The sequence below is a fragment of the Equus caballus genome, chromosome 4 (assembly GCF_041296265.1).
Source record: "Equus caballus isolate H_3958 breed thoroughbred chromosome 4, TB-T2T, whole genome shotgun sequence".
Taxonomy (NCBI): Eukaryota; Metazoa; Chordata; class Mammalia; order Perissodactyla; family Equidae; genus Equus; species Equus caballus.
This window is the reverse complement of record NC_091687.1, coordinates 31,457,849-31,481,242: the sequence shown is the minus strand read 5'-3', so window position 1 is coordinate 31,481,242 and position 23,394 is coordinate 31,457,849. Positions and strand designations below refer to the sequence as shown.

General features: G+C 37.3%; 1 long non-coding RNA gene across 3 annotated transcripts in view; it reads left to right on the top strand.

The window, feature by feature from the left end:
• The window catches only part of LOC111773155 (uncharacterized), a 135,261-nt gene that overhangs the window by 3,317 nt on the left and 108,550 nt on the right, over positions 1-23,394 (top strand). For all 3 annotated transcript variants that reach the window (XR_002807385.2, XR_011437779.1, XR_011437780.1), the window contains exon 2: positions 15,730-15,839. This is a non-coding gene — a long non-coding RNA (uncharacterized lncRNA). The remainder of the gene's footprint in view (positions 1-15,729; positions 15,840-23,394) is intronic.

The following is a 23,394-nucleotide window of genomic DNA, read 5'->3' as shown; positions in this document are numbered from 1 at the left end:
TGGGATACTGCAAAAGTGTTTCTAAGAGGGAAGCTTATATCAACAGGCATACCTCAACAAACAAGAAAAATCTCAAATAAACAATCTATCAGTGCATCTAAATATACTGGAAAAAGAAGAACAAATAAAGCCCAAAATCAATAGAAGGAAGGAAATAATAAAAATCAGAGCAGAAATAAATGAAATAAACACTAAAAAATAGAAAAAATCAATGAAACAAAGAGCTAGTTCTTTGAAAAGATAAACAAAAGTGATAAATCTTTAGCTAGACTCACCAAGAAAAGAAGAGAGAAGGCTGAAATAAATAAAATCAGAAATGAAAGAGGAGAAATTACAATGGACACCTCAGAAATACAAAACATTATAAGAGAATACTATGAAAAGCTATACACCAACAAATTGGATAATCTAGAAGATGTGGATAAATTCTTAGAATCATACAAACTTCCAAAACTGAGTCAAGAAGAATTTGAATAGACCACTCACCAATAAGGAGATGGAAACGGTAATCAAAAACCTCCGAAAATAATAAAGTCCAGGACCAGTTGACTTCCTTGTGAATTCTACCAATCATTCAAAGAAAACTTAATATCTATCCTTCTCAAAGTCTTCCAAAAAAATTGAATAAGAGGGGAAGCTTCCTAAGTCATTCTATGAGGCCAGCATTACCGTGATACCAAAACCAGGTAAGGACCATGCAAAAAAAGAATATTACAGGCCAATATCACTGATGAACACTGATGCAAAAATCCTCCAAAATACTAGCATATCAAATACAACAACATATTAAAAAGATCATATACCATGGTCAAGCGGCATTTATTCCAGGATGCAGGGATGGTTCACTATCTGCAAATCAACCAACATGATACACAACATTAACAAAATGAAGAATAAAAACCACATGATCATCTCAATAGATGCAGAGAAAGCATTTGACAAGATATAGCACCCATTTATGATTAAAAACTCTGAATTAGATGGTTACTGAAGGAAAATACCACAACATAGGAAAGGTCATATATGACAAATTCATAGCTAATATCATTGTCAATGGAGAAAAACTGAAAGCTATCCCTCTAAGAACATTTACCAGACAGGATGCCCACTTTCATTGTTTTTATTTAACATAGTATTGGAAGTCCTTGGAAGATCAATCTTCTAAGAAAAAGAAATAAAGGGATCCAAATTGGAAAGGATGTAGTGAAACTGTTACTGGTTGCAAACATGATTCTATATAGAGAAAACCCTAAAGAATCCACCAAAAATGTTTTAATAGTAATAAATGAATGCAGTGAAGTTGCAGGATACAAAATCAACATATAAAGCTCAGTTGTGTTTCTATACACCAACAACAAAGTAGCAGAAAGAGAAATTAAGAATACAATCCCATTTACAGCTGCAACAAAGCAAATAAAATACCTAGGAATAAATTTAACCAAAGAGTTGAAAGACCTGTACACTGAAAACTATAAAGCACTGTTGAAAGAAATTGAAGAAGACACAAAGAAATGGAAAGATATTCCATGCTCCTGCATTGAAGAATTAACATAGTTAAAATGTCCATGCTTCCTAAAGAAATCTAAAAATTCAGTGCAATCCCTAATAAAGTCCCAACGACATTTTCACAGATATAGAAAAATGACTCTTAAAATTTATATGGAACAACAAAAGACACTGAGTAGCCAATGCAATCTTGAGAAAAAAAGAACAAAGCTAGAGGTATCACACTCCCTGATTTCAAAATATACTACAAAGCTATAATAATCAAATCAGCATGGCACTGGTACAAAAACAGACACACGGATCAATGGAACAGAATCTAGAGTCCAGAAGTAAACCCACCCCTCTACGGACAGCTAATTTTTGGCAAGGGAGCCAGAACATACAACGCAGAAAGGAAAGTCTCTTCAATAAATGGTGTTGGGAAAACTGGACAGCCACGTCCAAAAGGATGAAAGTAGACCACTACCTTACACCATGCACAAAAATAATCCCAAAATGGATTAAAGACTTGAATGGAAGACCTGAAACCATGAAACTTCTAGAAGAAAACATAGAGCCGTATGCTCTTTGACATTGGTCTTAGTAGCATATTTTCAAGTACTATGTCTGACCAGGCAAGGGAAACAATAAACAAGTGGGATGACATCAAACCAAAAACCTGCTGCACAGGAAAGGAAACCATCAACAAAATGAAAAGACAACCCAACAATTGGGAGAAGATATTTGCAAATCATATATCTGATAAGGGTTAATATCCAAAAAGACAAAGAACTCATACATTTCATCAAGAAAAAAACAAACAGCCCAATTAAAAAATGGGCAAAATATCTAAAGAGACATTTTTCTAAAGAAGATATACAGATGGCCAACAGGCACATGAAAAGATGTTAACATCACTAATTATTAGGGAAATGCAAATCAAAACTACAATGAAATATCACCTCACTCCCATCAAAACAGCTATGATTAACAAGACAAGAAATAACATGTGTTGGAGAGGATGTGGAGAAAGGGAACTCTCATACACTGCTCCTGGGGGTTCAAACTGTTGCAGCCACTATGGAAAACAGCATGGAGAGTCCTCAGAAAATTAGGAATAGAACTGATCCAGCTATTCTACTGCTGGGTATTTATCCAAAGAAAATGAAAATTTGAATACATAAAGACATATGCACCCCTATGTTCATTGTGGCATTATTCACAGTATCATGGTATTGGAAGCAATCTAGGTGCCCAACAAGGGAGGAATGGATAAACCAGGTGTGGTATGTATACACAATGGAATACTACTCAGCCATAAAAACATGAAATCTTGCCATTTGTGACAGCATGGATGGACCTTGATGGTATTGTGCTAAGCGAAATAAGTCAGAGGGAGAAAGTCAAATACTGTATGATCTTACTCATAAATAGAAGATAAAAACAACAACAAACAAATGAATAGAGACCCAGATTGGATTGGTGGTTACCAGAAAGGAAGCAGGGAGGGAGAAGGGTGAAAGGGATGATTCACACATGAGTATGGTGATAATGGTAATTAGTCTTTGGGTGGTGGACATGATGTAATCTACATAGAAATTGAAATATAATGATGTACACCTGATGTTTACTTAATGTTATAAACCAATGTTATCACAATAAAAAAAACACACACACAAAGAAAACATATATAAGAAACTCAGTCAACTCAATAAGAAGAAAACAAAAAAAATGAGGTAAACATGGGCAGAAGAACTAAACAGACATTTCTCCAAAGAGATATCAAAATGGCCAACAAACACATGAAAAGATGCTCAACATCACTGATCATTAGGGAAATGCAAATCCAAACCACAATGAGCTGTCACCTCACACCTGTTAGAATGACTATCATCAAGAAGACAAGAGACAACAGGTGCTGGTGAGGATGTAGTAAAAAGGGAATTTTATGCATTGTTGGTGGGAGTGTAAATTGGTCCACCTACCATGGAAAACAATATGGAGGGTCCTCAAAAAATGAAAAATAAATCTACCATACGATCCAGAATTTCCACTTCTGGGTACATACCCAAAGGAAATGAAAATAGGATTTTTTCAAGGTATATGCACTCCCATGTCTATCACAGCGTTATTCACAATAGCCAAGATATGGAAAAATCCCAAATGCCCATCAACAGATAAATGGATAAAAAAGATGTGGTACATACATACAACAGAATATTATTCAACCATGAGAAAGGAAGATATCCCCTCACTTATGACAACGTAGAAGGACCTTGAGCACATTATCCTAAGTGAGATAAGTCAGACTGAGAAAGACATATACTATATATCTGTTATATGTGGAATCTAAAAAAGTTAAACCTATAAAAAACAGTAAAATGGTGGTTAGCGGCAGATTGAGTTGGATAAGATTAAAGGTGTTTCAGGGTACAAATTTGTAACGAGTGATAAATAAGCCAAAGAGATCTAATGCACAGCATAATGAATATAGATAATAATATTGTACTATAATTATATAATGTGATAAATATTGCTACATCAGCAATTATATTACAATATATAAATGTATCATAGTAACACACTGGTAACCTTAAACTTACACAGTATTACAAACCAAATTTATTCAATTAAAAAAGTTGATCTTTGGTTTTACTTTAAAAAGAAGTGGCTCAGAGACTCTAAAAGAGCTCAGCTGTTTTGACAAGCCCCACAATATCTCTGGATTTTCACACCCAGGTCATAGTGCTTAATGAAAGTGACTAATCATCCCTGACATGCTAAGAACCATGGAGGAATGCAAAGAATAAATTACATGGCCTTCAGCTTGACAGCATCAATGCATCTTAAGGTTATAACTTTGTAACTTCAATTTCTATTTCTGAGTGCAAGATAGAAAATTAAATCATGCATGAAAACTTCTAGAATAAAAGCAAAAGGAATTTTCTTAATCAAAGAAAATTTGGAAATGAGATACAACTATTAGAGAAAAATGTCTTAGAAAATAATTTCTATTACAAAAATATAGTTTTAGAATACTGAGTTGAAGTCATATTTTTCATTAATATTTTTAACATAATGTTATTTAATTCAATAATCCTTAGTAGACAGGACAATTGCAATGAAATTATTTCTTTATAACATATAATATTTATTTGGGAATTCATTAAATTCACGAATATTAACTATCTGATATGTGCACTATTATAGGATATGGTCCTCAAGTAGTTCACCATCAAGTAGACAAAATGAACATGTCAACAAAAGATGTGATGGAGGGTAACAAATGTTATTACAGGAAAATTGCATTGGTAGTTTGTACTATTTAAGATCCAGTTGCAGAGAACAGAATCCATTCTATCTAAACTAAGCAGCAAGAGATTTATTATGGACTAATAAATTAATTTGCAAAGCTGAAGACACAGGCTCTAACTTGAGCTTTTAGAAAATAACTCCCAGAGCTGCACCACAAACCCAGGTTGCTAAGGGAGCCATTGTCTCACCTGTTGAATTGAGATGCTGCCCCCATAGCTGCCAGCTCCACTACCATGCCACTACAGCCAGGAGGGAGAGTAATGGAATAATATTTTAAAGGGTGATACTTGACAGAACTGGGTACACATCTGGATATGACAGGTAAAGAATATGCAGGAGAAATTGATTTTAAGAAGAAATGTTCAATTTTAAGCAGATTTAGAGAGACTGTTCAGTTCTGAAGTAAATAGGGAGAGGCAATGTTCAGCTTTGATTGCACAGTTTGAGGAGCCTGTGAGGCATCCAGTAGGAATGTCACTGAAACAGCTGAATATATGAGCCTCAGAATTGAGGGAAGTTAGCGTTCAAGATATAGGTTTGGAAAATGTGAAGTTAAAGATGGTAGCAGAGTTTGTGGATCTTGTTAAGTTTGCTTAAAGAAAGAGGAAATAAGAAGTAAAGAAAAAATCCAGTGAAAGTGACTGAGAAGTGAGCTCTAGAATGCAGGAGACTTAACATCAGAGGATAGATGAATTTTTTTTTTAATTAAGAAATACGAGAGAGGCAACCTCTTTGAATGCTACAGAGAGGTCAAGTAAAACACGAAGACTGTCAATTGTTTATAGTGTTGGAAAGTCACAAGTGCTTTCACATGACCAGTGCCTTGGGAGTGAAAAAGGCAGAAAGTAGACTGCAATGGATTGGGAAGTGAGTGGTAGATAATGAATCAGAATTAGGAAGAAAAAGTATGCTCTTCTAAAATGCTCACCCATTAAGTAAAGAGTAAGATACTCTGATGGCCAGAAGAGAGAAAGTTCAAGGCAAGAGTGTTTTTACAATGAATGTATTTTTATGAAGAAAAGAAAGACTAAGGAAAAAGATAAAGGCTAAAGAAAAAGAAGAAACATGGAACGCTTGATAAAACAAGCCTCTTCAATACTTAAAAGTGATGAGCTTTAGAAGGAATAACTCTTTCTTATAAGACTGTAGGAAAAAAGAGTAAGAAATTGTCAGATATAGGTATTTTGTTGTAGGGGAAGTAGTAGGAGGTGACACTTGAAAGCCTCAAGTCTTTGAGCAGTAGGACATAGAGAACCACTAAGTGACTGTTACTTGCAATCACAGAAGGGAAGCGTGGTGAAAACTGAACCAGCCTGCAGAATCTTGGTCTCTCTCGTGAGATGTGTGTCTGCAATCTGGCATAGAGAATGCTACTTATCCCACCACGCTGAGCACAGGAGGTCAGTTTCACAAAAAAGTTTAACTAATCTAAGTCTCTCTTCATCTTGTAAGATCTTTCACAATTTTTTTCATTCACTTTTCTCCTATCTCTGTAAGAACCAACATCTAAAGATAAGAGTTGTGGTCTATTGTCAACAGCATCAAAAGAAGCTATTTGTGTTTGATTTCAAGAGCTCATCTGATTATTTTAATTTACTCTATGAATTTTTCATATAGTGAGGTACTCTTTTGAAAAGATCCATTTAAATAGGTCTTCTTCAAAATCCTTCTACTAAACATCTTAGGAAACATAACTGTACTTCATAAAGTTTAATATCCATGGATGAATAATTAGCCATTACTAACTTGTCTAAAGACTATATAGAAAGTATGGTAAGTTAAAAAAAAATCCAACTTTATCTTATTCCCCAACAGGAATAAAGACAATAAAACTTATAGACATACATGGACTATAGGATGTTATTAGATGATATAGTGATGTGGATCTGAGACATCCAATGTCAGACCCTCAGATAAAAGCTTGTGTAAACTTAATCTAACCTCTCCCCATCCACCCCAACTTTAAGTACCTTTGATGAAAACTTGTTCATTTTCTGAGGGAAAAGGAAACCGTGTTAATATAAGGTTTTAAGAAATATAATGGCCATTTAGGAAAGCTGATGTAGGGAGTGGGAAAAAAAGGTGACTCAATACAGATGTGATAGTGTGGGACAGCACTAAGGAAAGTTGTGAGTAGGGGTGCATTTGTCCTATAATTTTCTCCAGCATCTTAAAATAGCACTCGCTACAAATGATACAATTTGGCCTTTGAAGATATTTTGAAAGCAATGTTGATAACATGTATTAAATAGAGTTAGATTTGCAATGTACTATGAAGAATTATCTTTTAGATTCTGTCTCTATTCAAAGTACCAACCAATATTGACTATTAGTACCGTACGCATCAATGAACAGGTTATTTCTACCCTTACAATTATTATGCTGATCATGTATACGTTCAAATCTTGCCTTAAACATTCTCTGGAAGAAAACATGGAATAAATATAAATAAACAAATGAAAAGAATAAAGAATAACACTTCCCCAATAAAATCATAAAAAATCAAACATAAGGGGCCAGCCCCGTGGCCGAGTGGTTAAGTTCATGCACTCTGCTGCAGGCGGCCCAGTGTTTTGTCAGTTCGAATCCTGGGCGCGGACATGGCACCGCCCATTGAGCCACGCTGAGGCGGCGTCCCACATGCCACAACTAGAAGGACCCACAACTAAGAATATACAACTATGTACCGGGGGGCTTTGGGGAGAAAAAGGAAAAAAATAAAATCTTAAAAAAAATCAAACATAAATGAAAAGAGAATGTAAAGCTAGTAATTCCTCAGTAACATCCGTTTAGGAGATTATAAATATTTTAAGAAAGAGTGATTGAGAGCAGAAAAATTGAAGGAAACCAGGAAACCAAGATATCTTTATCCAGAAGCTGTTAAATGACCGTTTCCTTGGTTTGTAGCACTTGTTCGCGCCATATCTACCTGATGTTTAACACACTCAGGTACAAACCACATACTTTCACTGGAAACAATTTTCTTGAGAATAGTTTGATCTTTAAAAACATATACGTGTGTATGTCTATAGTCATATTTAAAATATTGGTTCACTTTTTTCTCAAAGTATAGAAGAGCATATAAAACAGCCCCATCCTTAACACCCTCTTTTTATTTATTGAGGAGTAATTGACAAATAAAATTGTGTGTATTTAAAGTGTACGAGGTTATGGTTTGACATACATATACATTGTGGAATGATCATCAAGATCAAGATAACCGAGACATCTATCACATCACATAGTTAACTCTTGTGTGTGTGTGTGTGGTGAGGATGCTTAAGATATACTATCAGTAACTTTCCAAGTATACAATACCATACTACAGTTTCTTGTCATTCCTTCCCCTCACCAAAATATACATTTATTCACATACATGTAACTAGTTTTAAATTTGCTTTCACAAAAGTGATCCTAACATATTATTCTGCATCTTTCTTTTTCCCATTAAACTAGATCTTTTACACTAGCACGTAGATCAATATTTCATTATTTATCATTATGGTAGAGTATAGCATCATATTCATATATTGTAGTGTATTAATCTGTCCCTTTTTGGTGAACAACATTTTGGTTATTTTCAACATTCTACTCTTATAAAAATTTCTGCACTGAATATCCTTGTACATAAATTTTGACAAACTTACACAAGGATACTGATAAATTTCTAGCAGTAGGCAAAAGATACAAGTATTTTAAATTTTGATAGATATTATGAAATTGTCTTCCAGAAGGAGGGAGAAATTTTATTTTTTTAGGAAGATTAGCCCTCTGTTAACATCCGCCACCAATCCTCGTCTTTTTTGCTGAAGAAGACTGGCCCTGAGCTAAAATCTGTGTCCATCGTCCTTTACTTTATATGTGGGATGCCTGCCACAGCATGGCTTGCCAAGCAGTGCATAGGGCCTCACCTGGGATCCGAACCAGCAAACCCCTGGCTGCCAAAGCGGAACATGCAAACTTTACCACTGTGCCACTGGGCCGGCCCCAGGAGGGAGCAATTTATATTCCCAACAACAATGCATGAGACAGCCCATTTATCTCCAGCATGGACAGCACTGGGAAAATAAAAGTATTTTAATTTTTGATGTTTAATGAGAGAAAATATAATTTTTTTCATGATTTGCATTTCTTCCATTGTTATTGAGATTGATCCTCATTTACAAGTTATTATCATTTGTATTTTTTGAAAAATGCCGTGCTCTTTTAAGAAATTGGTTTGTTCATCTTTTCATCTTGATTTGCATAAGCTTTCCGTAAATTAAGAAAATTGTTCTTTTGTTATATGCATAATTTTTCAAGTTGTTATTAATTTTCAATTTTGTTTTTGAAATTTATTTATTGCCATCCAAAAGTTTCTTGTTAATTTTATAACGTCAAGTTTTTAAATCTTTTAATTAATGGCTGCTTAAAAAGCCTTTCCATGTTCCAATATTGTGAATAGATTCACTTTCCTCAGTTTTATTTACAGCCCCATTTTTTTTATGTTTTAATCCTTTGAACTATTGGGAACTTATCTTTTTTTGTTCTTTGTTCCAGTTAGTAGTAGTCTCCCCACCTCTTACTGAATAGTATATTTTGCCCATGCAAACTTGATATGCTACAATCGCCGTCAATCTAACAGCCCTAGGTGCTTGGATCTCTATTAAAAAAATCCCTTTTCTGTTTCAGTGCCCTTTTTTTCTTTTGTATGATGCTGCCTGAAGTATTTTAAATAAGAATAGAAAAATTTTACTGGGTGGCTTTGCCTTCAAATACTTTATGCAATTATTTATTCAATTCGCGTTATGTTCATGACTTCCCAGAGGTAAGACTTACCTAGAGGTAAGAGGAGGTGGGGAATACCTGACTTTCTCTGAGCACCTCTATCTGCTATCTCATTGGATTGCTTAATTTATTCCTAACCATAATACTTCTAAGCAGGTATTAATTATCCAGTATTGCAGAGAAAAAAATGAACTTCAGAGAGGTCAAGTATCTTGTGCAAAGTCACGTAACCAACAAGTGGCAGAGCTGAGATTCCACGTGTTTGACCTTAAAGCCCATGCTTTTTCCACAGCCCTAAAGTCTCGACATTCTGTATTAGATGCAGGAAACTACTTGACAGGGTCAAAGACAAACAATGGTAGGGTCATTCTCCAGCATTAAGCACCAAGTAGAGAGGTAGAATTTAAGGTAAAATGCTAAATATTATAAGGGAGGGAGGAAGGAATAACAGGCATGAAATTCCTAAATCTCACAAAGAACAGAGAATGGTTTATTTAGGTTGGTGTATAAGGTAGCTAAAGGAACACAGAAGGAAGAAAAAATTGAAAATGGAGTTTGGGGTCAGATGACAGAGAGTTTTGCTTACTTAGCTAGAGAATTTGTGTTGTGTATATATAGTCTCGTTAGAGAGAAAATTTTCCTTTTCATGCAATTATGAGTGGTCTTTTAATTTTACTAGGGCATGGGTCAGCAAAGTATTTCCTGCAGAGCACTTACAACCAGCCAATTTTTTGTTGTTTTTGCAAATAAATTGTATGAGAACACAGCCACCCCATTTGTTTACATATTGTCTGCAGCTGTTTTTGTGCTACAGTGGCTGAGCTGAGTAGCTGCATGCAGCCTGACAAGCCTAAAAATCTGTCATTTATAGAAAAAGCTTGACAATCCTTGTACAAGGGTATTTTCTCATAATCTCACTATAGCTGACTTGCATAAACAGATCAATTTTGTTTATGTGAACAAAATGTCAGGTAATAATTTTCAACATTGATTCAACATTGATTACTTGATTCTTCAACTCATGTCACCATCTAAAAATGCTTGAGGGACATTTATATTAAAACTCATACTTATTTAATTTTGTTGTTATATAATCACACCACTTAAATTATTTGATGCTATTCAGAAAATTTTAAAAAGATTGGAACATAAGTTGATCAGTGAAGTTGTTTACAAGGCCTAGAAAATACCTTGGAACACACTTTTTTAAATTTAGCAGTAATATGAAAATGTTTAGAAATAATCCAAGGGATATATCAAGAATAAAAAACCAGGGCCAGCCCAGTGGCACAGCAGTTAAGTGCGCATGTTCCAATTCCACTGTCCAGGGTTTGCTGGTTCATATCCCGGGTGCGGACACAGCACTGCCTGGCACACCATGCTGTGGTAGGCGTCCCACATATAAAGTAGAGGAAGGTGGGCACAGATGTTAGCTCAGGGCCAGTCTTCCTCAGCAGAAAGAGGAGGATGGGCAGCAGTTAGCTGAGGGCTAATCTTCCTCAAAAAAAAAAAAAAAAAAGAATGAAATACCAAGAGTCTAACATAATAAGGAAATAATACTGCCTATACTATGCAAATTCAGTTATTCTTGTTCAACAAGAGGAGGCCAAATAAATGTTAATGGTACTGATTATTTACTTGAATTTTCATTATTACAACACTTCAGCCATTAGCTAATTAATATAAAGTGCATTTATGAGATGTAGGAGACGAAAATTGTTGCTAGAATGCATCAGAAAGTGATTTGGTTCCAAGAGCCCACCGAGCTCCCAGCAGCTTCTGCCTCTTCAGCTCCTTGACTGGTGACCACATCCTGTGGTGCTCAAAGGCTCTCCTCAAAATGCCACCTTCTTACTGAATGACATCTTCCTTCTGAACTTGTATAGAGCTTGAATTGTTTCTAAATCAATCATGGATAATTTTTAGAAAAATACGAACACAAAAAATTAGGGGTTATTACAAATTTATATAGAGTAAAAGTTAATGATATGCTTTTAATCAAGGTAGAAAATGACTTCCTGTAATACTTTACTTCAAGAATAAAGTTTTTCATATTTAAACGTGACCTACACATTTATCCAGACCCTAGAGCAAGGTTTCTCAACCTTGGGACTATTGACCTTTTGGACTAAATAGTTTTTGGTTGTGGAGCTGTCTTATATATTGTAGGATGTTTTCCAGCATTCCTGGCCTCTACCCACTGGATGACAGTAGCAACCCTTCTCAGAAATGACAACCAAAAATGTCTCCCGACACTGCCAAATGTCCCTTGCAGGGCAAAATTGGCCCTGGTTGAGGACCACTGCACTAGGCAAAGATGGGTGACAGACTGCGTAAGAACATGTGTACTTTATCATCTAGTGAGTAACCAAAGATCACAATTTAAACAGGCAGCATGCTATTAGTTCTGCCCTTGTTCTTGAGAATTATATTTATTTGTTAATCTTTTATGGGGAAGCAATATGAAGACTCAAATGTTTAATCTTTAAATTAAAGTATCTTTATTGCTAGGCTCTGCCATTTACTAGCTATATGCTTGATAAATTACTTGATCTCTAGGAGTCTCAAGTTTCTTCTAATGGGAATAATTTATGTAAAATACTTTGATTATGCCTGATATATAATAAGTGATTGATAAGTTTTGGATTATTATGGATGATTATATTAAATTGTATTATGATTAAAATATTTTTTCCTTCCCTATGGAAATATTTTATATTTCCATTCCATGATGTCTTATATTTCCATCCCATGAATTTCCTGTATGACTTACTTTGGCCAATAAATTGTGAGTGATAGTGGCCACTTTCAAGAAGAAGCTTTAAGAACCATTGTGTGGCTCTTCCACCTCTCCTCTGGCTCTCTCTGGAGACCAGCAATGTCTCAGGTAGGGGCTGTTCCTTCAGCCTGGGACCCAGAATGAAGAAGACATGAGGCAGAACCACAGCCAACCTGTGAGAGACATATAACTTGAACTGGAAATAAACTTTGGTTGTCCAGAATGAATGAGCATTGTTTTTTGTTTTTGTTTTTAACAGCCTAACTTGGCCTAAGTTGATTGACAAAATAATTTATCAAACACTTCTTGAACACTTATCACATGACAGACATTATATAATGGATAAAGTGGTCAGCAAAACTTTCCATGCTGTTCTAGAATATAGATTCTAGTGACCGACAAGGAAAAAATGATAACTGAACATAGTACAACGTGATAGAGGCTGTCACTGATAGGGTAAAGGGAAGAGTCTCTTTGAGTAGAGCCTGAAAGTTTATTACTAGTTTTCTACCACAGAAAGGCAGAAGAATCAAGTTAAAAGAAATGTAAGGCAGGGCAGCATAGGAGCACGGTGCCTTTTCCTTTATTGGTGACGAGTTGGGAGGGGATGGAGCAAGGAATGAGAGATGCCTCAGATAGTTTAAGGACATAGTGATGACCATGTTCTGAAATTTGGGATTTATCTTTTTAAACAAAGGTAAACCATCAAACATTTCTAATCAGGAAAATGGCAATGTCCTAAATTATCCACTCTGTCATTAAGTATCCTATTTAGAAGATTTAATGCCCTTGAAACATTATTTAAAATGTGCATCTAAGTCTGAATGTCTTATGTCTCAGAACAAACTCAAAAAATATATAGTTTTCTAACAAGCCAACGTTCAACTTTTCTAATATTGAATTTATTACTTTGAGGAGTTATGATCCTAAAAGTAGAGTAACCTGGAGAATTCACTCCTTATTGAATATCGCTAGCTTTTTACTTCTTGCTGAAATGTTGCCAGTGACTGTATGCTAAGTTACTGTTTCAGGAAGAAGGATAATAGCAGTAAGAAAAATAAAAATAATAATAACAACAACAACAACAAAAACACAAGTAAACAAGTCTAAAATAGAAATGGAAACTTGTAGTTGAAAAGGATTCTGGAAATGGTAGACTCATTTCTTTATCATTTGAATTCTCCCTATTTTGGAGTCATAAAGAATCATTGCCATTTTTTTCACTGAGTCTGGGTAGATCTATTACATTGATAATAAAGCCATCCTTTATGGATTTCCTGAAAGCTGTTTCTTGCTACAGAACACATTCCTAATTCACAAATTAGGACACTCATCCCTTCCAACAATTGTGTATCCACTATCATTATCATGGTCATATTATTATCATCATGATCATTGTCATTATTACTGTGGCTCTGTTCTCATGACTACACCCTGAGATACAGTCTCATCAATGATGACACATGGCCACACTCAATTGCAAAGGGATATAGTGAAAATGAGGTTTTAGTTTTATAACCTCTATAGCCACTCTGTGCAATTTTGTAGCCATGAGACACATGTGACTATTTAAATGTAAATTTAAACTAATTAAAGTTAAATAAAATTTAACATTTAGTTCCTTGGTCTCAAAAGGCACATTTCAAGTGCTCAAAGCTACACATGCCTAGTGGCTACCATATTGCATGGTGCAGCAGACATAGAACATTTCATCATCACAGAACAGTCTTTTGGAAAGTGCTGCTCTATAGTAAAGAAGACATTCTGCCAAACTTCCATAATGCCTTGCAGTGTCTTACAAAGGAAAGATCCATGTTCAAGGGTTCCTTTAAAAGGTTAATAGTTACTTATCTATTTTTGTTATAACCCAAATATTTTATCTCCTCACTGACATATTTTATATTTAGAATGGTAAAGCTAACAATGAACAAATTAAAAATAGCGACTGTACTCTAAATTTGTCTAAAATTCAATGGGATCACCTACAAACTTGATCCTCCACTGCAACTACAAAATTCAAGCAAAGCCATAAAATAAGCAAGACAGCAGCCTCTTGGAGATTTAATGCCACTTTTTGTGCCAGCCATTCTATAAAATATTAATGATGACATTTTCTGTAATAAATGTTACTACATTCTCTCAAATGCGTGAACACTGGCAGAGGATTCTTTATAGTGATTCAGATGTAGAAAGAGTTTATTAAAACAATATATTAATTTTCAGGAAGCTAAAAATAATACTTAAGTTCACATTTGCAGTTTTAAACGTTTTCTACTGATTTTTCTTTTAATTGGAGGAAGGTAATATTTTGCAGCAGAAAGTGTTTGAAACCAGGAATCAAAATACTGGGTCTATAAAGTACCTGAATCTTGCTGTCTCTTCTTCATGATAACATTGCTAGGGTCAGGAAAGAATAACAGGCCTCTTACGGGCCTTCTATATATGATTGAGAGACAGACTAATTCATCCCCAGTTGCTTAGTGGACAAGATTTAAAATATAGCATCATCCAAATGTGGTATTGAAAGACAGTTCAAGAAAGTCTCTGATATACTAAAAGCCAACTCTAATTTGCATACATACAAAGACAATCCTCATTTGAGAAATAACTAAATGGACACTTTCTTTTCATATCTCTTGATGTAACAACTGTTGTCTGTATTTTATTTATGTGATATTCCTGGACCACTCAAAAAGGAAAACATGATTTTGAAATTTATTTTTTCCCCAATCTGTAAATCATGTAACTGTTGACGTGCGTAACTGTTATGATTTTTGCAAACACTACTTAAATTTGCCTTCTGCAATGTTGATGATTTTGTTTGACATTTTTGTATATGATCATAATAATGTAAAATTATCCTTTTGAAAATTAGGTAGTGAATGCAACTAGAGACAAATGCTTTCTAGAAACTCAGAATAAGATTCAAAATTCTAAACCAGTGGTTCCCATAATGTTGTAAAGGCATGCCAAGAATGTTATTGAAAGACCTCTGCCTTATATGGCACAACTCATTTATTCAGCAAATATTTATGGAGTACCCTCCTCAGACAAATCTTCATACTGTGTACTTTGAGTGGCCAAAGAAGAGTTAAAACCAAAGCAACAAAACAATTCAATAGTTGGTTTGCAGTCTCCAGAAAAGTCGTTTGATTCTGGCAGCATATTGGAATCACCTGGGAAGCTGTGACAAACTGAATGTTTGTGTTCTCCCCAAATTCCTATGTTGAAGCTTTACCTCCCAATGTTATGATATTTGGAGCTGGGGCCTTTGGGAGGTAATTAGAGTTAGATGAGGTCATGAACGCAGGACCCTCATAATAGGATTGATGCCCTTAAAAGAAGAGACACCAGAGCGTTTGCTCTTTCTTTCTATCCCCCAGTGTGTAAGCACAAAACAAGATGGTGTCCACCTACAAGCCAAGAGAAGAGTCCTCAGAATGAAAGCTACCCTACCTGCACATTTGTCTTGGACTTCCCGACCTCCAGAATGGTAAGAAAGTAAATTTTCATTGTTCAAGCCATCTAGTCTATGGTATTTTGTTACGGCAGCCTGAGATGACTAATACAGAAGCTAAAAGAAATTTTAAAAGCCAAACAACAAAATCTCAAACCGAATCCCACTTCCAGATATTATTTAATTGGTCTGGTCTTGATCTCAGGGCATTGGTACTTTTTGAAAGCTCTTGAGATGAACTTACTCTTCAGCCAGGTTTAAGCTCCTTCTGTCCCAGGGAAGGGGTCTCAATGTTTTTATTTATCCACGCACTCATGAGGGATATAACACTCTCTGAAGTTACTCCATGTAAGAAGAGGAGTAGGCACAGCTTGTGAAGCTTTAAAGAAGCTTGCTAGATTGATGTGTCTTCTTTCTTCTCTACTCTCATTGAGAATCACCATGTAAGATAAAGAGCTATTAGGGCAGAAGATAAGGGTGTTATTTTCATGAGAGGCTTTATGAGATGAGAATTGTTACTTTGGTGCTCAAGTGATAAAAACTGGTCTAGTGTTTAATGAGAGGTAAACCTACCTTCTCCTACGTGGACTTCCTTCATTCCCCCATGTTTTGAGATCAGGAGAACTCGAATCTTTGGGAGATCCATGGGACAGCAATGTTGGAAATGTGAGAGTTCTCAAAAGGTGCACTGTCTCAGTATGTACAGTACTTTCCCTTTTGAGAAGTCCTGCAAATCGTTGCAAAACTTTGCAAGAAGGATGGGAGGTCCTAGTGTGCAGATGGGAGCTAAAACAGGAATTTCGGTTCATTTATGTGACCAGAAAACAATTTCAAAGCATGTATAGTTTCTAGACAACACAGAGAGGCCAGAACTAATGTAGGGGGTACCAAAAAGCTGCATAACAGAATGGGACAAAGTTGCTATTATTCCAGCTTTTTTGTCCTTTTTCAGTCTCTTAATTTTCTCACTTGTGTCTGAGAGGGGAAAGAAGAAAAGAGAAACAGAATGGTTAATGAGTGAGAGTAGCCAAAGAGCTTTGATTTAGCATCGTGGAGAGAGTCGAATATTCAGTGGTAAACTGATAAACAAACTTGTTCTTTGGTTAAAATGTCAAGCTTCTGCCATCTCCCTGAATCTTGTCAGGTCCATACATACACTTGTGTGGATGTTTCTGTTTATTTTTGGTCAATCTCAGGAAAACAGACTGAGTCACACATTTGAATTAAAGCCAAAATGGAGCTGGAGGATATAAAGTGAAATTCAGGAATTCAGAAAGCAGAAAAATAAAATACAGATGCAAGAATGTAAGCCCTCATCAACTTGCAGAAATTCAGGATAAGAATTTCTCCTCAGGCTATGGAATGGGATTTTAAGACATTCTTATCTCGATTATATGAGTCAGGTGAGTTATACTATTTTCTGAGGAACGCTCTAGTGGGAAAAATATACCTTTTTAAAAAAATGGAGTCTCCCCTTTTTTTTTTTAACTCAACCTACTATGGAACAAAGTAAAATGAGCTCAGACTTCATGAAGCTGCCTGTGAATTTTTTTTTTTTAAGATTGACACCTGAGCTAACAACTGTTGCCAATCTTTTTTTTTTTCCCTGCTTTTTCCTCCCCAAATCCTCCCAGTATATAGTTGTATATCTTTTTATTTGTGGGTCCTTCTAGTTGTGGCATGTGGGACGCCACCTCACCGTGGCCTGATGAATGGTGCTATGTCCGTGCCCAGGGTCTGAACCAGGGAAACCCTGGGCCAATGAAGCGGAGCATGTAAACTTAACCACTCAGCCATGGGGCCGGCCCCATCCCTGTAAAATTTTAGGAATTCAGTTATTTAGGAGAGTTTTTGAACCTGCTTAAATCCTTCAAATCATACAAATAGTAAAATGTATTCCCCAGGGTTATGAGATGAAGAACTAGTTCCCTGTACCCTTTGTCTCTTCTCTTGGCACAAGCAATCAACATGAGAGTCTTAGCCAAATAACTTTAAAGTGGTTCTCAAAGAGTGGTGGTGGAGGGTGGGTCAGCTGCATCAGCATCACCTGAAAGGCTGCTTGCCTGCATGCCCAGACCTAGAGAGTAAGAAGCTCTGGGAGTGGGTCCAGCAGTCTGAGCTTAAACAACCCTGCAGGTGATTTGAATGCAGGCTCCAATGTGAGAAACATTGCTTTAAAACAACATCAGCTGTGGGAAGGTGCACCAGTTGCTGTAGAAACAAATTACTCAAGGAAGACCTACAAATAATAAGAGCAATGATAATAAGCCTGCAGACCTCTTACTTTGTGACAAGCACTGGGCTTTGTAAACATTTCTGAGGGACAGTATAGCACACTGATTAAAAGAATAGACTCTAGAACCAGACTCTTTAGGCTTGAATCCGACCCTGACCATTTAAGAGCTCTACGGCTGTAAACAAGTTCCTTACATTCTCTGTGCCTTAATTTCTTCATCTGCAAAATAGTGGACTCAGAGTAGTTATCGGGGTTAATGAATTAATATGTGTAAAGAATTTAGAACAGTGCCTTGACAGAGAGCTCTAAAAGTATTGACTATTACTTTACATTTATCAATATGTAATGTGTAATTTTATATTATATCATTAAAACCCCTGATCCAGGGGAGAGGATCCAAGATGGCGCCGTGAGTAGTCCTCTTTGTCTCTCCCCCTTCGAGTCAACAATTATTTGGACACTCATCGCTTAACAAAGGATATCCAGATAGCATCTCAGGACGTCTGAGAGACCCATGCAGCTATACATCAGAAGGCAGATGGACTTCCCTCCAGGAGGATGTGGAGATAGGTGAAAACTCTCCGACCCCAACCGAACAGCCTAGTACCTGCAAGCAGCTTTCTTCCAACAGATGCCCCCAGAAGATCAACACACACCTAGGGCAGGAGTGAGCACACACCAGAGGATCAACGGTGGAAACAGGTGACCAGAACCCTACCTAAACCCCCCACAATTACTCCTAAATGCAGAAGGAATCTCTAGAGTTACACATCTGAGCCCGCGGGGAGAGTCTCGTCCCGCCATTGATAGGGAGATCCCGCCTAGTGTTCACGGCACCCGGAGGGTCCCAGAGAGAATCACAGAGGGTACAGCGGCCCCCCGGCTGCCACTGCCTGCACAGTGGGGAAAGTGATTGCCGGAGATCTCAGAGAGGACTGGGGCTGGGTGAAGCTCCAGAGGCCGGCTCCGCAGCCTGGAGGGGAAACTCCAGAGTTCCACCCAGGCAGCAGACAAAACTCTCTGTCTGCCATTAGCAGAGGGGCCACACCCAGCATTCACAACTCCAGGAAAGTCCCGGAGAGAATCCCAGAGGGCGAGGTGACCCCCAGCTGCCATTGCCCACCCTGTGGGGCTAGGGATTGCCAGAGATCTCGGAGAGGACTGGGGCTGGGTGAAGCTCCAGAGGCCGGCTCCGCGCCCTGGAGGGGAAGCTCCAGAGTTCCGCCCGGGTAGCAGACAAAACTCTCTGTCTGCCATTAGCGGAAGTGCCATGCCCAGCATCCACAACACCGGGAGGGTCCTGGAGAGGAGAATATCAGGCAGGGCAGCAGCTGACCAGCTACCACTGAAATCAGGATCTCCGGCTATCCCCCAGACAGGGCAAAGGGCTCCCCTAGTTCCTGGGGAACAGGACTGGGGCTGGGTGGAGTTCCAGCGACCCAGCTCTGTAGCCTAGGGGGAAACCCTACAGGCTCACAGCAGCCTCATGGAAAGCCTCTGCACAGCACTAGTAGAGAGCACCCATCCGGGAGCCACAAGGCTGGAAGACCCGGGGACAAAAGTAGCATAGCTAGGTGAGCTAACCACAGACTGTAGAAGATGCCAATAGCTCTGCTGCGACCCATAGTGGACAAGTGAGATTTTGTGGGTGCCGACAGTGATGGAGCAGCAAATATAAGTGATCCTACCCCTGGCCGCTGGAAAAGCCCATAACACCGTTGCAGACCCCAAGGAGTGAGCACGTCTAGGTGGGCTGCAACAGTAGGCACCAGCAGCCTGAAGCCCCTCTGTGACGGCCCCCACGGCAGAAGAGGGAATCCAAAGAACCACTGTGACTATGAGGAGGGGCCCAGGCCCAGTTAGCAACTGCAGATAGGGTTCCTGGTTGGTGCAGTATAAACAGCTGCTCCCCCACCACACCAGCAGAAACAAATGGAAGGAGCAACTAAACTCTATCTCTATGCAGAGGCACAAATCTACAACACCAAGCAATATGAAAAAATACATTAATTCTCCAGAACAGAAGGAAAATAACAAATACACAGAAAACAATCCCAAAGAAAATGAGATATATAACCTAAATGATGATGACTTCAAAACAGCCATCATTAAAATACTCAATAAGTTAAGAGAGAATTCAGATAGACAACTCAACGAGTTCAGGAGCTATGTCACAAAAGAGTTTGATATGATAAAGAAGAACCAAACACAAATACTGGAAATGAAGAACACAATAGAGGAGATTAAGAAAAATCTAGATGCAGTGAACAGTAGGGCCGATAATATGGAGAAAAGAATTAGCAATTTGGAAGATGGGAATATAGAAATGCTGCAGGCAGAGGAGGAGAGAGAAGTAAGACTAAAAAGAAATGAAGAAACTCTCCGAGAATTATCAGACACAATTAGGAGATGCAACGTAAGGATTATAGATATACCAGAGGGAGAAGAGAAGGAGAAAGGGGCAGAAAGCCTATTCAAAGAAATAATGGCTGAGAACTTCCCAAATCTGGTGAGAGAGATGGATCTTCAGGTGACAGAAGCCAATAGATCTCCAAACTTTATCAATGCAAGAAGACCAACCCCACGGCATACAGTAGTGAAGCTAGCAAAAGTCAACGACAAGGAGAAAATACTAAGGACAGCCAGGCAAAAGAAACTAACCTACAAAGGAACCCCCATCAGGCTATCAGCAGATTTCTCAGCAGAAACTTTACAGGCTAGAAGAGAGTGGAATGATATATTCAAAAATCTGAAGGACAAAAACCTACAGCCGAGAATTCTCTACCCAGTGAAAATATCCTTCAAATACGATGGAGAAATAAAAATTTTACCAGATAAACAAAAATTAAGGGAGTTCATTGCCACAAAACCTCCTCTTCAGGAAATACTCAGGAAAACTCTCATTCCTGAAAAATCAAAAAAAGGAAAGGGGCTACAAAACCAAGAGCAGAGGAGATAAGTAGAAGGACAACAACAGAGAGTAGCAGCTCTTCAGCAGAACAGATTAAACCATGGAATGAGAAACAAAGGAAATTGAAGAAAACCGGAAAACAAGACATAAAATGGTAGTGGTAGGCCCCCACATCTCAATAATCACTCTAAATGTAAATGGATTGAACTCCCCAATCAAAAGACACAGAGTGGCAGGATGGATCAAAGAACAAGACCCAACAATATGCTGCCTCCAGGAAACACACCTCAGCCCCAAAGACAAACACAGACTCAGAGTGAAGGGATGGAGAACAATACTCCAAGCTAATAATGAACAAAAGAAAGCAGGTGTCGCTATACTAATATCAGACAAGGTAGACTTCAAAGCAAAACAGATAAAGACAAAGAGGGAGAGTATATAATGATAAAAGGGACTCTCCACCAAGAAGACATAACACTTATAAATACATACGCACCCAACACAGGAGCACCAAAATTTGTAAAGCAACTCTTAATAGAACTAAAAGAAGACATCAACAACAATACAATAATAGTAGGGGACCTCAACACACCATTAACACCAATGGACAGAACATCCAGACAGAAAATCAACAAGGAAATAATAGAATTAAATGAAAAATTAGACCAGATGGACTTAATAGATATATATAGAACACTTCATCCAAAAACAGCAGGTTACACATTCTTCTCAAGTGCACATGGAACATTCTCAAGGATTGACCATATTTTAGGAAACAAAGTAAACATCAATAAATACAAGAGAGTTGAAATAATATCAAGCATCTTTTCTGATCATAATGCTATGAAACTAGAAATCAACTACAAGAAAAAAGCAGAGAAAGGTGCAAAAATGTGGAGACTAAACAACACTCTTCTGAACAAACAATGGATCATTGAAGAAATTAAAGAAGAAATCAAATATTATCTGGAGACAAATGAAAATGAGAACACGATATACCAAATCATCTGCAGCAAAAGCAGTCCTAAGAGGGAAATTCATCGCAATACAGGCTCACCTCACTAAACAAGAAAAAGCTCACATAAGCAACCTCAAACGACACCTAACAGAACTAGAAAAAGAAGAACAAACAAAGCCCAGAGTCAATAGAAGGAGGGAAATAATAAAAATAAGAGCAGAAATAAACGATATTGAAACAAAAAAGACAATAGAAAGGATCAATGAAACAAAGAGTTGGTTCTTCGAAAAAATTAACAAAATCGACAAACCTTTAGCCAGACTCACCAAGAAAAGAAGAGAGAAATTGCAAATAAATAAAATTAGGAATGAGAGAGGAGAAATCACAACAGATACCAATGAAATATGAGGGATCATAAGAGAATACTATGAAAAAATATATGCCAACAAATTGAACAACCTGGAAGAAACGGACAAATTCCTAGACTCCTACAACCTCCCCAAACTGAATCAGGAAGAAATGGAGAATCTGAATAGGCCAATCACAAGTAAGGAAATAGAAATGGTAATCAAAAACCTCCCCCAAAATAAGAGTCCAGGACCAGACGGCTTCTCTGGAGAATTCTACCAAACATTCAAAGAAGATTTCATACCTATCCTTCTCAAACTATTCCAGAAAATTGAGAAAGATGGAGTACTCCCTAACACACTCTATGAAGCCAACATCACTCTGATCCCCAAACCTGACAAGGACAACACAAAGAAGGAGAACTACAGGCCGATATCGCTGATGAACATAGATGCAAAAATCCTCAACAAAATTCTGGCAAACCGAATACAGCAATACATCAAAAAGATTATACACCATGATCAAGTGGGATTTATACCAGGGACACAGGGATTGTTCAACATCCGCAAGTCAATCAACGTGATACACTACATCAACAAAATGAAAAACAAAAACCACATGATCATCTCAATAGATGCAGAGAAAGCATTCGACAAGATCCAACATCCATTTATGCTAAAAACCCTCAATAAAATGAGTATAGAAGGAAAGTACCTCAACATAATAAAGGCCATATATGACAGACCCACAGCCAACATCATCCTCAATGGACAAAAACTGAAAGCCATCCCTCTGAGGACAGGAACAAGACAAGGGTGCCCACTTTCACTACTCCTATTCAACATAGTACTGGAGGTGTTGGCCAGAGCAATTCGGCAGGAAAAAGAAATAAAAGGAATCCAAATAGGTAATGAAGAAGTAAAACTCTCGCTGTTTGCAGATGACATGATCTTATATATAGAAAACCCCAAATAATCCATAGAAAAACTATTAGAAATAATCAACAACTACAGCAAAGTAGCTGGGTATAAAATCAACATACATAAATCAGTAGCATTTCTATACACTAACAATGAACTAACAGAAAAAGAACTCAAGAACTCAATCCCATTCACAATCTCAACGAAAAGCATAAAAT